The sequence below is a fragment of the Rutidosis leptorrhynchoides genome, chromosome 7 (genome assembly GCF_046630445.1).
Source record: "Rutidosis leptorrhynchoides isolate AG116_Rl617_1_P2 chromosome 7, CSIRO_AGI_Rlap_v1, whole genome shotgun sequence".
Taxonomy (NCBI): domain Eukaryota; kingdom Viridiplantae; phylum Streptophyta; class Magnoliopsida; order Asterales; family Asteraceae; genus Rutidosis; species Rutidosis leptorrhynchoides.
Genome location: NC_092339.1, coordinates 295,105,648 through 295,122,824, shown reverse-complemented (window position 1 = coordinate 295,122,824; position 17,177 = coordinate 295,105,648).

The following is a 17,177-nucleotide window of genomic DNA, read 5'->3' as shown; positions in this document are numbered from 1 at the left end:
CCCGGATTTGACATAAACCGACTAACAACACCTACCGCATGAGCTATATCAGGCCTAGTACACACCATAGCATACATCAAGCTACCAACCGCTGAAGCATATGGAACTTTGTCCATCTCCTCAACATCCTCCTTTGAAGTAGGGAAATCTCTATCTGTTAGCTTAAAGTTGGTAGTAAGAGGGGAACTAACCACTTTAGCATTCTTCATGTTGAACCTACTAAGCACCTTTTCAATGTATTGCTCTTGTGATATATGTAACATCTTAGCACCTCTATCTCTAGAAATACGAATGCCAAGAATCTATTTTGCTGGCCCTAAGTCTTTCATAGCAAAAGACTTGCTCAATTCTCGCTTCAACTGCGCAATTCTTTTAGTATTTTTACCAACAATCAACATATCATCAACGTATAACAACAATATGATGAAATCATCATCACCAAACCTCTGAAAGAAAACACAATGATCTGAAGTTGTCTTTCGGTAGCCTTGCTTTCCTATAACCGACTCAAACTTCTTATACCACTGTCTCGGTGCTTGCTTCAACCCATATAGACTTTTCTGAAGTCTACAAACATAATTTTCTTTACCCTTAACCCGAAAACCTTCAGGTTGCATCATGTAGATTTCCTTATCCAAATCACCGTGAAGAAAAGCAGTCTTGACATCCATCTGTTAAACCTCAAGATCAAGACTAGTAGCTAACCCAAGAACCACTCGAATAGATCCCATCTTCACGACCGGAGAGAAAATCTCATCAAAATCAATACCCTTTTTCTGGCTGAATCCTTTAACGACTAACCTAGCTTTGTACCTTGGTTGTGAAGTAAGCTCATCTGTCTTCACTTTGAATACCCATTTGTTTCTCAAAGCTCTTTTGCCTTTAGGTAACTTCACCAGGTCATAAGTATTGTTCTCATACAAAGAATTCATCTCATCTTGCATAGCTTCACCCCACTCTTTCTTATGCTCATCTTTCATTGCTTCTGAATAACATTCTGGCTCTCCCCCATCAGTAACTAATACATACTCATTAGCAGAATATCTAACAGAAGGATGATGGTCTCGGGAAGACCGCCTAAGTGGGACAAATGGGGGCACATCTGGTACTGGAATCTCTACCTGCTCCGGAGCATCACCAACATCAGTACCATTTCATCATTATGAACATCATCTCCAACATGTTGTGGAGTAACTGGATCCAAATCAACAAGATCAGTACTAGGTTGAGGAACTGAATCTGTCTTCTCAACATCTTTTAACATCTGATCTTCTGTAAAAACAACATCTCGGCTTCGTACAAGTTTCTTCTGAACTGGATCATATAACCTGTACCCAAAATCATCTTCACCATAGCCGAGGAATTCACATGGCTTAGTCTTCATATCAAGCTTTGACCTTTCATCTTTGGGAACATGAACAAATGCTTTACATCCAAAGACTCGTAAATGACAGTAAGAAACATCTTTGCCGCTCCAAACCCTGTTAGGAACATCAAAACGCAAAGATACACAAGGGGTTAGATTAATAATATGAACTGCCGTATTTAAAGCCTCACCCCAAAAGGAATCGGACAACCCTGCATGTGAAAGCAAACATCTAACTCTCTCAACCAAAGTTCTGTTCATCCTCTCTGCTAAGCCATTCAACTGAGGTGTCTTTGGTGGAGTCTTTTGATGCCGAATACCATTCTCCTTACAATAAGCATCAAATCTGCCAATGTATTCACCGCCATTATCAGTCCGAATACACTTGAGTTTCTTCCCCGTTTGCCTTTCAACTAGTGTATGAAATTCCTTAAACTTTTCAAATACTTGATCCTTTGACTTTAAGGTATAAACCCACACCTTCCTGGAATGATCATCGATGAATGTAACAAAGTAGGAACATCCACCAAGTGTCCTAGTCTTCATAGGCCCACAAACATCCGAATGAACTAGATCAAGTATGTTCTCCATTCGAAAAGGAGAATGACTCTTAAACGCAACTCTGGTCTGTTTCCCTGCCAAACAGTGAGAACACTTACTCAAATCAATACCACTAACACCCAACAACACATTCTTCTTGAACAAGATAGACATCCCCTTTTCACTCATGTGGCCAAGTCTTTTATGCCACAACTCAGTAGAATCAACATTGTCCACTGCGTTAACAATGTTCTGGATGATCTTCGGATGCGTGATGTATAATCTTGAGTCTTTCTTGCCTCTTCCCACTATCATAGAACCAAGAGTTAGTTTCCAAATACCATTACCAAAACCGTTATAATAACCATCATCATCAAGAATGCCTGTTGAAATAACATTAAGTCTCATATCCGGAACATGTTTTACATTATGCAAAACTAACTCCATTCCCGTGTCAAATTTCAAACAAACATCTCTAATACCAACGATCTTTGATAACCCGGCATTACCCATCCTAGCAAATCCATAGTCACCTGGAGTGTAAGATGAGAAGTGATCTCTACAAATTGCAACATGACATGTAGCACCACTATCAACAATCCAACTCGTGTCATCATGAGTGAGTTGATCATATCATAATCAATACAAACAAAGAACTCATCTGTGATAGCGTTAACTTCAACCTTATCATCATCACCACCATCACTTTTCTTTTGTTTATTCTTGTCATATGCCTTTTTCTTCTCATTCTTCAACTTTGGACAATACCACTTTGTGTGCCCCTTTTCATGACAATTATAACACTCAACATTAGCAAATTTGCCTTTGCGTGAGCTGCTACCATGATTGCCTCTTTTACCCTGACCTCTACTATGACTTCTCCCCCGCGTTTCTGTGACCAAGATATCTGACTGTGAAGAGGAACCTTGTGACTTTCTTCTCATCTCTTCATTCAAAATACTACCCTTAGCCAATTCCATGGTGATAGTACCATTCGGTGCAGAGTTGGACAAAGATGTCCTAAAAGTCTCCCAAGAGTCTGGTAATGTACCAAGTAACCAGAGACCCTGAATCTCATCCTCAAACTTGATACCCATACCTGCAATCTGATTTATAATACCCTGATATGCATTTAGGTGATCTGTAATAGGAGTCCCATCATGATACTTCAAAGCCATCATCTGCTTAATTAAGAACAACTTGTTATTCCCAGTCTTTCGTTCATATAACTGCTCAAGCTTTTTCCATAAGGCTTTAGCATCATTCTCCTCGCTAATATGGTTCACAACATTATCATCAACCCACTGCCGAATATACCCACATACCTGTCTATGCAAAAATTTTCATTGAGCTTCAGACTTACCATCAGGCATACCCTCAGTAAAAACAGGTAAATAATAATCTTTCACATAAAGAAGATCCTCCATTTTACCTTTCCAAACATGATAATTTGAACCATTTAAACTAATCATTTTACTTGTATTAGCTTCCATCTTTCACACAAGTCAAATCAAATAACCTAGCTCTTGATACCAATTTGATGGGAAAATAGTCACCACGGGCAATCTACAAAAGCGGAAACAAACATCCGTTTGACAACCATTTCCCGACCCGTATGAAACCGTGAGGATGCTAACAAATAAGCTATACCAAATCCAACCTAAATCAGTCCCAATTTAGTACCAAATCAGCTAATAACAATAATCGAGCACACACAATACACACGAGAATTTTTACGTGGAAAACCTCTCAAAATCGAGAGTAAAAACCACGGGGCTCGTAAGCCACTTAAATTCCACTATCATCAACAAAGAGAACAATACAATAGGTCTTCTCTAGATCATATAGAGGTATACAACATCATCATACTCTTGAACTACAACAATCAACAAGTATATGAACAACCTAAAAGAGAAAAGAGGAATTATCTCACCCAAAAATCTGCTCTCTGTTCCAGCAGCAAGAACACGATCTACAGACCTTATTAGACGAATTCAACGGTTGAAAATGTTGGCACTGATGTCAGGAAGACACAGTCCAAAAATTGTGAAGATTCAACGGTCGGATCTCCGGGGATCGAAGGTTTTCTGACCTGCTGTCACTGTAGACGGGAATTGGGGTTTTGACTCTTTTTCTTGATCTCTCTTGCACTCTTGAAAATGAGAAAGTAGCTGCACTTGTTTCAAATTAAAGATGCCCTCTAATGGTTGACCAAGTCAAACAACCAATTGGGCCTAATTTGTTGGGCTTGGGCTAACCACATAATTGGAAACCAAATAAAAAACCCAACAAGTAGTTTAAGCTTATCATATTTACTTTTAAATACATAACAGTTGTTTTCGTATGAGTAAAGTATTTGAATTATTAGAAATGACATTTATATTTATAAGTCTTTTTGGCATAAATGAAAGATTATTTTATCATTTATGTTAAACTTATTGTTTTGATGATTAGGTCTTATACCATCAAAAGTCCTTTGATTATTAGAAGTTGAAGTTTATATAAAGCATGAGGCCATGATTTGTTCTTCAATGAGTTTGGTATCTAAAAGTGTACAACAATAAAAATGGATTCAACTTGGTTTATGAGTGAGTTAGAAGGATCAAGGAGTGGCCAAGATGATTTTGAAGTGATAGTGTGACTACAGTCAATTATTAGAAGCCTCACAGTTATTTTTTATTTTTATTTTTTTGGCAAAAAACTGAATTATATATTAAAAAAATTTCACAAAAAGTGAAAATTAGAAATACATCCAGCATACAAGGTTTAATAGCCAAAACCACAACAAAAAGGCTTATGGACAAACCCATAAAAACCCATTACACATTGCCAACATAACATGAAACAAAACATACATCTAAAAAATTGAAAATAAAAGACACAGCAGCTTCACTTGATCCTGCTTACTGAACAAACCAAAGACCACGACAGCATATTCCAAACATATAATTGCAAGCTTTCGACTTTGACAGCATTCACCAACCATTGAAAAACTTAAGCTTAAAATGACCCACCACACACACCCAACTTATAAACGAACCGTTAAAAAACAAATCGAAACTAGCTAGCCAAATAAACCAAAACGAATCCGGACCAATCAACCTCCACGCATTTTGGCATTAAAACCCAACCCATGAAAACAATCAAGAGAGAAATCAATAACGGACGCCGGCATAACCCACTCAAAGATCTACCATGAAAATAAACCCGACCAAACGTTACACCTTACTATATAATTGAGATAATAATGTTGTTATTATAAGTGGTAACTTAACACACTAATACTGAAGAATGAAGAGTATGGTGAAGCCAATTTTGGAAGTTTCTTTAACTTTAAAAACCAATAATGTTTGCGGATGAGTTCCCGTGCAACGCACGGGCTCACAAATATAGTTAACAATAAATTGGCAAGTCATTTTTTACTTATTTTTATTTAAATGGCGGTATTAAGATCACTTGCGTGGGTCATTAGACACTCACCCGATTATATCCATGAAGTCACAAATCATGCTCATTTTTTACACTCGTTAGGAGGAAATCTCAAAATATTGCAACAAAGGAAAACCCCAAGAGAACCTTACTAGATATTGGTAAAACCATCATTTGCAAATAACAATGCATTATGAAGATCCTCAATTGAAGCTTGAACTCGAGAACTCTCAAAACCTCTCGAAACCTCTTGGATACTTAAGAAAAGATAGTAACCACCCAGCTTTAACTTATTTTGTTGCTACGTCAAATTTCACTAATTTAAATTTAATTGTTTCCATTTGATCACATATAATTTACCTGAGTGCAATTTTGTATCAAAATGGGATGAATCAATTGTTTTAACACTCTCGTGGCTCCGTGAATAATACCCTAATTGATTTGGAAACTGTTTAAAGGGCGGTTAAAGACTAATCGGGACGAATGATACGGGATCAATATAGGAAAAAAGATAGCTAGCTATAAACATTTAAAAATTTGATTTAAGCCATTTTTATATAAGTAATATACTTCCCCATCCCAAATCTATAGGCAAATATTTTATTTTGTAATGTTACAAATTAATTGATTTCTTCCATAAATGGATAAGAATAATGTGATAAAAGTCTTTTATGTTCCTACTTTATTCATGTATGACAAAAAGATAGATAAAAAATAAGGGGTAAAACTAGAAAGTAAACAAAAAGATACATGTGATAGATACTTTTTCAAGTATATGTACCATCTTTAGGGGAAAGATGTACTACCATTTTTATGTAACTAAACCATATAGGGTATTTTTATTTGGACAAGTGATGTTTTTTTTTTTTGGACCCTTTGCCAACAATCATCAGCAAATAGCTAATGATTGTTGACAATTTGATTGATACTAGTGAAATGATCCGTGGAATCACGGATTTATTTAAACAATATAATTTAATGACATGTTTTCGCTATTAAGTGAATGTAAATGTTAAAGTCATTTATTTTAATGACCCGTGGAATCGCGGATTCCGACTAATAAACTTGTCGTTGTTTTTACATATATATAGAGACATGTATTTTCGCATACATATGTAACATAATTAAAGAGAATCCATACTTAGATGTTAATAATATAATATAATTATTATAATAAAAATTAATAAATAAATAAATAAATATTAATAAAAATAATAATAATAATAATAATAATAATAATAATAATAATAATAATAATAATAATAATAATAATAATAATAATAATAATAATAATAATAATAATAATAATAATAAAGTTTGCTCAAAGTTGAGTATTTATATTTTTAATAATAATTATTAGTAGTAACAAATGCCTTTTGAATTTTTTTAGAGGAATAAAATACAATTATTATATAAATGTTGTACAATATGCTTTAAACATTTGTAAATGGGTGTTCAGTAGAAGATTGTATGATTTGTTTTAAAGTTTGTACATATGGTTATGTGAGTGTTTAATCATAAGGTTGTACATAATGCTTCAAATATTATAAATATGGTCATAGGGTATAACACCCCCCCAAATTACCATCTGACGGCGTGTTAATTCCGGTCCCACAGTTAACAGTTATGCCCTCTATATGAGACGTTTAAAGCAATCGCATTTAATTTTATTCAAAAATTAACTTTCAAAAAAAACATAAGTCAAAAATCCCAAAATAGAAACACTGTTGTGATCGTAACCACAAGCCAACAGTATTTAAACAGTATAAAAGTTTTAAATGCGAAAGTAAATAATGTTCTTTAAAACAAATGCTGACTCCACGGCCAGTCATGCAGCAAACACAGCGAAATCATACCTCTTAAGGACCTGAGAATAACAACACGCAAAAACAGGTCAACAAATAATGTTGGTGAATCTACAGGTTTAAAGTAATGTAACAGTATCTGAAAAACAGTTATCAGAAAAATAGTTTAGTTTCCTTGACCACGAGATTCTATCGTCTGCATAAACCGAGCACCTGAATACTAGCAATGACCCGAGTATAGAAACCACTATACCCGACCTTACCTCGTAAAATGTTATACACTTGTTCAAATGTATTTAATGTTCAAAGTAAATGCACCTCTATTTTTATAGCGGGTGAGGTTGTCAACCTAACGGATCCGTCTATCTAAATTGTGCTTACACCGATGGTGTTAAAACTATTCAAGCTAGAGGCTTTTTGAACAAACTCATTATGCATATGTGTAGTACTCATGTCAATATAAAAGTATTTGAAAATGTAAATATAACAGCGTGTATTCTCATCCCTGAAAACATGTAAAAAGCGGGACTGTAGACTCACCTTTGAATAAGCTCGGAATGAAAAACAAACGACTTGTACGGTTTACAGCTGAGTAAGACAACCTAAGTATACGTATGTAGGTTGGTCAATATATGTATCTTAAATAAGTGTGGTTTCATAGTGTACGTTTTCTTATTGCTCGACTCGACGCGTTTTAAAGTAAAAGTCAACTATATCATGCAAGTCAAACAAAGTCAACCGAAGTCAAACCAAAAGTCAAACTTGGTCAAAGTAGTCAACTAAAGTCAACATCAGTAGGTTCATGCCAAATATTGGTCAACATGTCAAACCTAAGTCAAACAATACGTTTTAGGTCATGAATGATCATTTTCACAATTTCAATTTATCGTCATGCACAAAGTTTATGAACACGTAGCATACATAGCACATTATCTCATAGTAAAAAATTCAAGTAAATATGACAAACTCCAGATCAAAAATATACTTAAAATTGATTCCAAAAAGTCCGGCCAGTGACTCATACGACAATTAAAAGTCAGGAATCAGAAGGGATACATTTGGGGTTTGCCAGGTCAGTTTCTGACCGCGCACTGATTTCATTTTGCCTATAACCGGAGTTAGGAACATGAAATTGATACAATACCAGTGGCCATAGTTCAAGGACAAATCAAAGTAACACATATCAAAAATCTAGCAATGTTTGTTTAGCCAATTTGTACAGTTTATTCGTGCAAGTTGAACATTCAGTTTTCAGATCAAATCAGAATTCACATAAAGTATGGCTCTATTGTGCCCAATGCATAAGGTTTCAGAGATTGACATAAACTAACAATAAGTCACATATAATGTTAAGTTTCATTTCCCAGAAGCATACATGCTCAAACAATTCACATAATCCACAGAGTACAAAACCGTGATCAATTTACAGATTCGATTCTCATTTAGTTAGTCACATTCGCATGCAATTATCCGAAGTTCTAAATACAATTAGCCTATGATATCCACATGAAAGATGAATTAATTTTTGTCTACTTTTCAAATATGCAAATCTTTAATCACAGAAGTTAACACATTCTATCATACAAGGTTATTTTCATGCAAGTGCTGTATAAAACTACATTTACACTAATTCTAGCATATCTCGGGCTATACATAAGCAAAGGACATGATATCCTAGTCTAACTTGAGTGTTTATAAATTATCTTTCCAGTGGTATAAGTCTCACATGCCAATTAGTTTTCTATCAATACCAGATTTCTGATCAAGCAACAAAAACACAACGATAATTCAAATCGACATAACTTAATCATACGGAAACGAAATCAAGCGAATCCAAAGCCTAAACTCAATAGTTTTTCGCAAGGAATGTGATTATGACATAATAATTAACATTTAAAAAACTTAATTTTTCTGATCAAACAAATACAAATTCGTTTTTAAACCCTAGCGCATCAAACAAACAAAATAACGATAACGATTAACACGTACGCATATAGACTTGAGCAATTGACAACATAACTATGAAACTTTAATAAAATTCAGATTTTAAGAATTAGGGTTCATGCAAATATACCTTAGATCAACAATCAAAGCACACCAATACGAAGAGGATAACGCGAATTGCAACTTTTGTTCTTGAGGTTTAATCAAAAATTGAGTTTGCATGTGTGTGTGTGTGAGTTGAGCGACGGCCAAAAGAGGGAGAGGAGAAGATCGACTGGTGCAGATTTTGTGTGAGGGTTTTATCTAATTTAGGTTTAACCTTCTAATTTATACCAAGCCATAAATACACAATTAACACATAAGTCCCTAAAGTTATCAAAAATTAAACATAAAAGGGGGTGGGGAGGGGGGTTCGGCCGAATGGGGCCCTCATGGGGTTCCCGGGCTCTCGTTTTGCAATCCCGTATAATCGTGGTCCGTTTTAAGTGCCGTTTAGTCGTACCGAAGGCCCGGAATGCTAACCCGATCGTTAAACGCAACCAATTGTTTAATTTAATAAAAACCCAATAAATTAAATATTTTAAAAAGTTAATAATTAATAAAATTAATTATTAAAATAAACCAGAGCGTTTCGTTGCTCAAAAAGCTATTATCAAAATCGTATCGTTTTTATCGTATTTCATTATCCGAAATATTTATTCGAATTAATATCAACTCATATTAATTATTAAAACCCTCCGAAGATCAAGTACGCATTTAATACACGTAAACACATAAAAGTTAAATAATCGCCGTTAAATAAACTAACGGAAGGTTAACAAAAGTAACGGAAAAATCAGGTTTGTTACAGTGGTCGTGGTCGTAATGGTTACGGTGGTCGTGGTCGTGGACAAAGAAATAATAATCCACAAAATTATAAATTTCAGCTACCATACAATCCCACAAATCATAATGTTGAAGGAAGGTCTTCAAAGAATATTGAAGATTCTTGTTATCGATGTGGTAAAATTGGACACTGGTCTAAGAACTGTCGAACAAATCAATATTCTGTTAATCAATATCAAGAATCCCTAAAGGGAAAAGGAAAAGAGCCAAACCTTGTCGATGACCTTGATACAAAAATCACTGAGCCAACAAGTGACTACTTTAATGAATAAATTTTCTATTATATGTCCATATCAAATAAATGGATGTAGATTTACGATCTATACCATATCTACTTTACTATATGTTTCCTTATTATGTACTTTCGTTTATAACATATTTTGAATGTAATATATTGATGAATTATGTACTCATTATTTGTTTCTCATATTTTGAAGTTCATGATGTACACTACTGGAGTGCAAAATCAGTCAAACGGTGGGGATCTTTGTATTGCAGACAGTGGTACCACACACACTATACTCAAATCTAAAAAATATTTCACTGATTTTAAAGCAACAGAAGGAACGCTACATACTATATCAGGTCCTGCGAATTTAATAAAAGGAATGGGAAAGGCAAAATTCATGTTACCAAATGATACACATTTTCTGATAAAAAATGCCTTATTTTCTCCCATGTCAAAGAGAAATTTGTTAAGCTTCTCTGACATATATCAAAATGGATATGATTATCAGTCAGTGACTACAGAAAATGATAAATACTTAAGTATCACTGACAAGAAGCATGTGATTAAAAAACTACCAAGACTTAGTTCTGGTTTACATAATACATATATAAATGTACCAGAAGCACACATGGTAGTTAATGAAAAGGCATGTGATCCTGTAATGATCAATCTATGGCATGAAAGATTAGGCCACCCAAGATCAACAATGATGAAAAGAATAATTCAAAATACACATGGACATCCATTGACGGATCAAAAGATCCCTCATGATGCACTTATCCCATGTACATCATGCTCACTTGGAAAATTGATAATAAGACCATCACCTCCTAAGGTTGAAAAAGAATCACCATTGTTTCTTGAAAGAATTCAAGGTGATATATGTGGACCAATTCATCCACCATGTGAACCATCTAGATATTTCATAGTCCTAATAGACGCATCTAGTAGATGGTCTCATGTGTGTCTATTATCAAGTCGAAACATGACATTTGCAAAATTTCTTGCTCAAATTATTAAATTGGGAGCACATTTCCTTGATTATACTATTAAAAGGGTGAGATTGGATAATGCTGGTGAGTTTACATCTCAAGCATTTAATGATTTTTGCATGTCTATTGGGATTGTTGTTGAACATCCTGTTGCCCATGTGCATACACAAAATGGTTTAGCCGAATCACTAATCAAACGATTGCAATTAATAGCTAGACCATTGATAATGAGAACAAAACTCCCAGTACCTGTATGGGGTCATGCAATTTTACATGCTGCATCATTAATTCGCATTAGACCAAGTGCAAGTCATACATATTCTCCCTTGCAACTTGCTTTTGGCCATCAGCCAAATATTTCCCACCTTAGAACATTTGGTTGTGCGGTTTATGTTCCTATCGCACTACCACAACGCACTAAAATGGGTCCTCAAAGAAGGATGGGAATATATGTTAGAAATGAAACATCTTCAATCATAAGATATATTGAACCCATGACGGGTGATGTTTTTACAGCACGTTTTGCTGATTGTCACTTTAATGAAACATTGTTCCATAGATTAGGGGGAGAAATAAAAAATAAAGAAAATGATGTTTCATGCTGTGAACCTCAATTAATGTATCTTGATCCTCGCACAAAAGAATGCGAGATCGAAGTTCAAAAAATAATGCATATGCAAGAACTTGCGAATAAATTGCCTGATGCATTTACAGATACAAAAAGAGTGACTAAATTATATATACCAGCAGCAAATGTTCCAGGTCGAATTGAAATTCCAAAAGCTGGCAACAATGTCACTCTTGAGTCTTTGCCACGCCAGAAACGTGAAAGACCAATTGGTTCCAAAGATAAAAATCCTCGAAAAAGAAAATCAACTGATAATGAGGTAAAGAGGCAAACCTTGTCGATGACCTTGATACAAAAATCACTGAGCCAACAAGTGACTACTTTAATGAATAAATTTTCTATTATATGTCCATATCAAATAAATGGATGTAGATTTACGATCTATACCATATCTACTTTACTATATGTTTCCTTATTATGTACTTTCGTTTATAACATATTTTGAATGTAATATATTGATGAATTATGTACTCATTATTTGTTTCTCATATTTTAAAGTTCATGATGTACACTACTGGAGTGCAAAATCAGTCAAACGGTGGGGATCTTTGTATTGCAGACAGTGGTACCACACACACTATACTCAAATCTAAAAAATATTTCACTGATTTTAAAGCAACAGAAGGAACGGTACATACTATATCAGGTCCTGCGGATTTAATAAAAGGAATGGGAAAGGCAAAATTCATGTTACCAAATGGTACACATTTTCTGATAAAAAATGCCTTTTTTCTCCCATGTCAAAGAGAAATTTGTTAAGCTTCTCTGACATATACCAAAATAGATATGATTATCAGTCAGTGACTACAGAAAATGATAAATACTTAAGTATCACTGACAAGAAGCATGTGATTGAAAAACTACCAAGACTTAGTTCTGGTTTACATTATACATATATAAATGTACCAGAAGCACACATGATAGTTAATGAAAAGGCATGTGATCCTGTAATGATCAATCTGTGGCATGAAAGATTAGGCCACCCAAGATCAACAATGATGAAAAGAATAATTCAAAATACACATGGACATCCATTGACGGATCAAAAGATCCCTCATGATGCACTTATCCCATGTACATCATGCTCACTTAGAAAATTGATAATAAGGCCATCACCTCTTAAGGTTGAAAAAGAATCACCATTATTTCTTGAAAGAATTCAAGGTGATATATGTGGACCAATTCATCCACCATGTGGACCATCTAGATATTTCATGGTCCTAATAGACGCATCTAGTAGATGGTCTCATGTGTGTCTATTATCAAGTCGAAACATGGCATTTGCAAAATTTCTTGCTCAAATTATTAAATTGGGAGCACATTTCCTTGATTATACTATTAAAAGGGTGAGATTGGATAATGCTGGTGAGTTTACATCTCAAGCATTTAATGATTTTTGCATATCTACTAGGATTGTTGTTGAACATCCTGTTGCTCATATGCATACACAAAATGGTTTAGCCGAATCACTAATCAAACAATTGCAATTAATAGCAAGACCATTGATAATGAGAACAAAACTCCCAGTAGCTGTATGGGGTCATGCAATTTTACATGCTGCATCATTAATTCGCATTAGACCAAGTGTAAGTCATACATATTCTCCCTTGCAACTTGCTTTTGGCCATCAGCCAAATATTTTCCACCTTAGAACATTTGGTTATGCGGTTTATGTTCATATCGCACTACCACAACGTACTAAAATGGGTCCTCAAAGAAGGATGGGAATATATGTCGGATATGAAACATCTTCAATCATAAGATATATTGAACCCATGACGAGTGATGTTTTTACAGCACGTTTTGCTGATTGTCACTTTAATGAAACATTGTTCCCTAGATTAGGGGGGAGAAATAAAAAAATAAAGAAAATGATGTTTCATGGTGTGAACCTCAATTAATGTATCTTGATCCTCGCACAAAAGAATGCGAGATCGAAGTTCAAAAAATAATGCACATGCAAGAACTTGCGAATAAATTGCCTGATGCATTTACAGATACAAAAAGAGTGACTAAATCATATATACCAGCAGCAAATGTTCCAGCTCGAATTGAAATTCCAAAAGCTGGCAACAATGTCACTCTTGAGTCTTTGCCACGCCAAAAACGTGGAAGACCAATTGGTTCCAAAGATAAAAATCCTCGAAAAAGAAAATAACTGATAATGAGGTAAAAGAAAGTGTTCAAGAAGAACCACAAATTAATACTCCTTCTGCAGAGGAGATTTATGATGTCAATACGGAATTTTCAATTAATTATGCACATTCAAAAATATTATGGAACCGAAATGAAATGAAATGAAAAATCTTGATGAGATATTTTCATATAATGTTGCATATGACATCATGAATGATGATGATGATGATCCAGAACCAAAATCTGTCATGGAATGTCAAAATAGACATGATTGGGATCATTGGAAAGGAGCAATACGAGCTGAATTTGAATCGCTCAATAAAAGAAAAGTTTTTGGATCTATCGTTATCACACCTAAATATGTGAAACCAGTGGAATATAGATGGGTTTTTGTGCGAAAAAGAAATGAAAAAAATGAAGTTATAAGGTATAAAGCTAGATTTGTAGCTCAAGGTTTTTCTCAAAGACCGGGAATTGATTATGATGAAACTTATTCCCCTGTTATGGATACAATTACTTTTAGATACTTAATCAGCCTGGCAGTTTCTAAAAATTTAGAAATGCATCTCATGAATGTTGTTACTGCTTATCTATATGGATCACTCGATATATATATATATATATATATATATATATATATATATATATATATATATATATATATATATATATATATATATATATATATATATATATATATATATGAAGATACCTGAAGGATTTAAGGTATCAGAAGCAACCAATGCAAAACCCAAAGAAATGTACTCAATCAAGTTACAAAGGTCTTTATATGGGTTGAAACAATCGGGTCGCATGTGGTATAAACGATTAAGTGATTACTTGATAAGTAAAGGGTATATCAATAATCTTATTTGCCCATGTGTATTCATTAAGAAAACAACATCTGGATATGTGATCATAGCCGTTTATGTTGATGATCTTAACATCATAGGTACAAATAAAGATATCCATGAAGCCATTCAACTTCTAAAGAAAGAATTTGAAATGAAAGATCTCGGAAAAACCAAGTATTGCCTTGGTTTGAAGATTGAGCATATGCCTAATGGTTTACTTGTACATCAAACAACTTATACGGAAAAGATTTTAAAACGTTTCAATATGGACAAGGCAAAACCATTAAGTACTCCTATGGTTGTTAGATCACTTAATGTTGACACTGATCCATTTCGTCCCTGTGAAGATCATGAAGATATCCTGGGACCAGAAGTACCATATCTTAGTGCAATTGGAGCTCTTATGTATCTTACAAATTGTATAAGACCTGACATTTCTTTTGCAGTTAATTTGTTGGCAAGGTTCAGCTCAGCTCCTACCAAAAGACACTGGAATGGGATCAAACACATATTTCGATACCTTCGAGGAACTACTGATTTAGGATTATTTTATTCTAACGAATCAAAACAAGATTTGGTTGGTTATGCAGATGCAGGTTATTTATCTGATCGACATAAAGCTAAATCTCAAAATGGATATGTATTCCTAAATGGAGATACTGCAATATCACGGCGTTCTCAAAAACAAACACTTGTTGCAACATCATCAAATCATGCCGAAGTGATTGCATTACATGAAGCTACTCGGAAATGTTTTTGGTTGAGATCAATGACACAACTCATTACTGATTCTTGTGGACTAGAACGCGAGATAAGTCCAACAACTATCTATGAAGATAATACAGCTTGCATAGCACAGATGAAAGAAGGGTATATCAAAAGTGATCGAACAAAACACATACCTCCTAAATTCTTCTCATACACTCAAGATCTCATTAAGGACAACCAGATTGAAATGAGATATGTTCAATCCAGCAAAAACTCTGCTGATCTTTTCACCAAAGCACTCCCAACTGCTATTTTCAGAACACACGTTCACAATATTGGTATGAGGCATGTTCAAAAGATGTAACAGATCAGTGATGTCTACTTGAGGGGGGGTCAATTCTATGCTGCACTCTTTTTCCCTTAGCTAAAGTTTTTTCCCACTGGGTTTTCTTTAGCAAGGTTTTTAACGAGGCAGTACTAGTTGATCTCTAATAAATTGTCATCCAAAGGGGAGTGTTATGATACTAAAAGTTAAAAAACATGTAGATGACAATTTAATAATTCATACGCATGCATATGAATAGAACTTTGCATAGTAAAATTTGTAATATAAATACATCATCTGTGTTAGCCATGTATGATACAATGATATAGAAAATTTTATTCTTCTCTCTTTTATCTCTGCTCATATATATTTATAAGAAGACTTGTTGCTAAGATCAGCCATAAAGGTAGTTATAAGCCTACTGAATTATAACACAAACAAAATAATTAAATCAACCGTCACATTTGAGTGGGACCCACATTTTTTGAAGCTTTCACACGCTTCAATAAAAAATGAAGGGTCCAAATGGTAGGACTCAACCATATAAGGTTCAAATAGGAGATTGGGATATGTGAAAGATTAAAAATCTTATACGGACGCATGTCTTATCATAGAAATAGATGGTTTGTCATCTTCATTTTAAAAATATGTTTTTTTTATAAATAATAGTAGTAAAGTAGTAACTAAATAACTATATGTATAAGAGGTGATCCTTACAAACTATTTTTTATCAATGTAACACTTAATTAACTATTTTACTTTTAATTATACTTACAATAATAATATAAGTTCAACTTTCTAGATTAATCTAGGGGCATAACTGTGAGTTTATGAGACAAAAATGTATATGGATCAAAAAGTGATTTTGAGGATCACCTCCATGTATGCTATGATGTCATTATAGATTATTTAACTATATGGCTCAATGGCATTGAGATGGGAAACTGCATTTTTATTTATCCTGTACAGAAAGCGCGATTATTTTTACTCAATAGACGCAATATGAAAACACTTGAAATCAATGAATTAATGTTTATGTGATTATATGAATGTAAGTGTGTGTATGTATTTGTGATTGTACAGTATTCATATATGTATATCTTATAAGTATATGCAACTGTAAATCTGTTTATAGATCAAGATGATGAAGATGATGTTGTATGAATCTCAAATTATCAAAGTGTTACAAGTCATAGAGGTTAATTCAATTACCAGGTAGATAGGTTTGTTATGTGTATGTAATTGTGGTGTGAGGGAATTGGTAACTAATAAGGCTAAAAGCTTGTGTAAACTATAAGAGGATGATGGATTTATACCTCATACACCACCTCTTTAC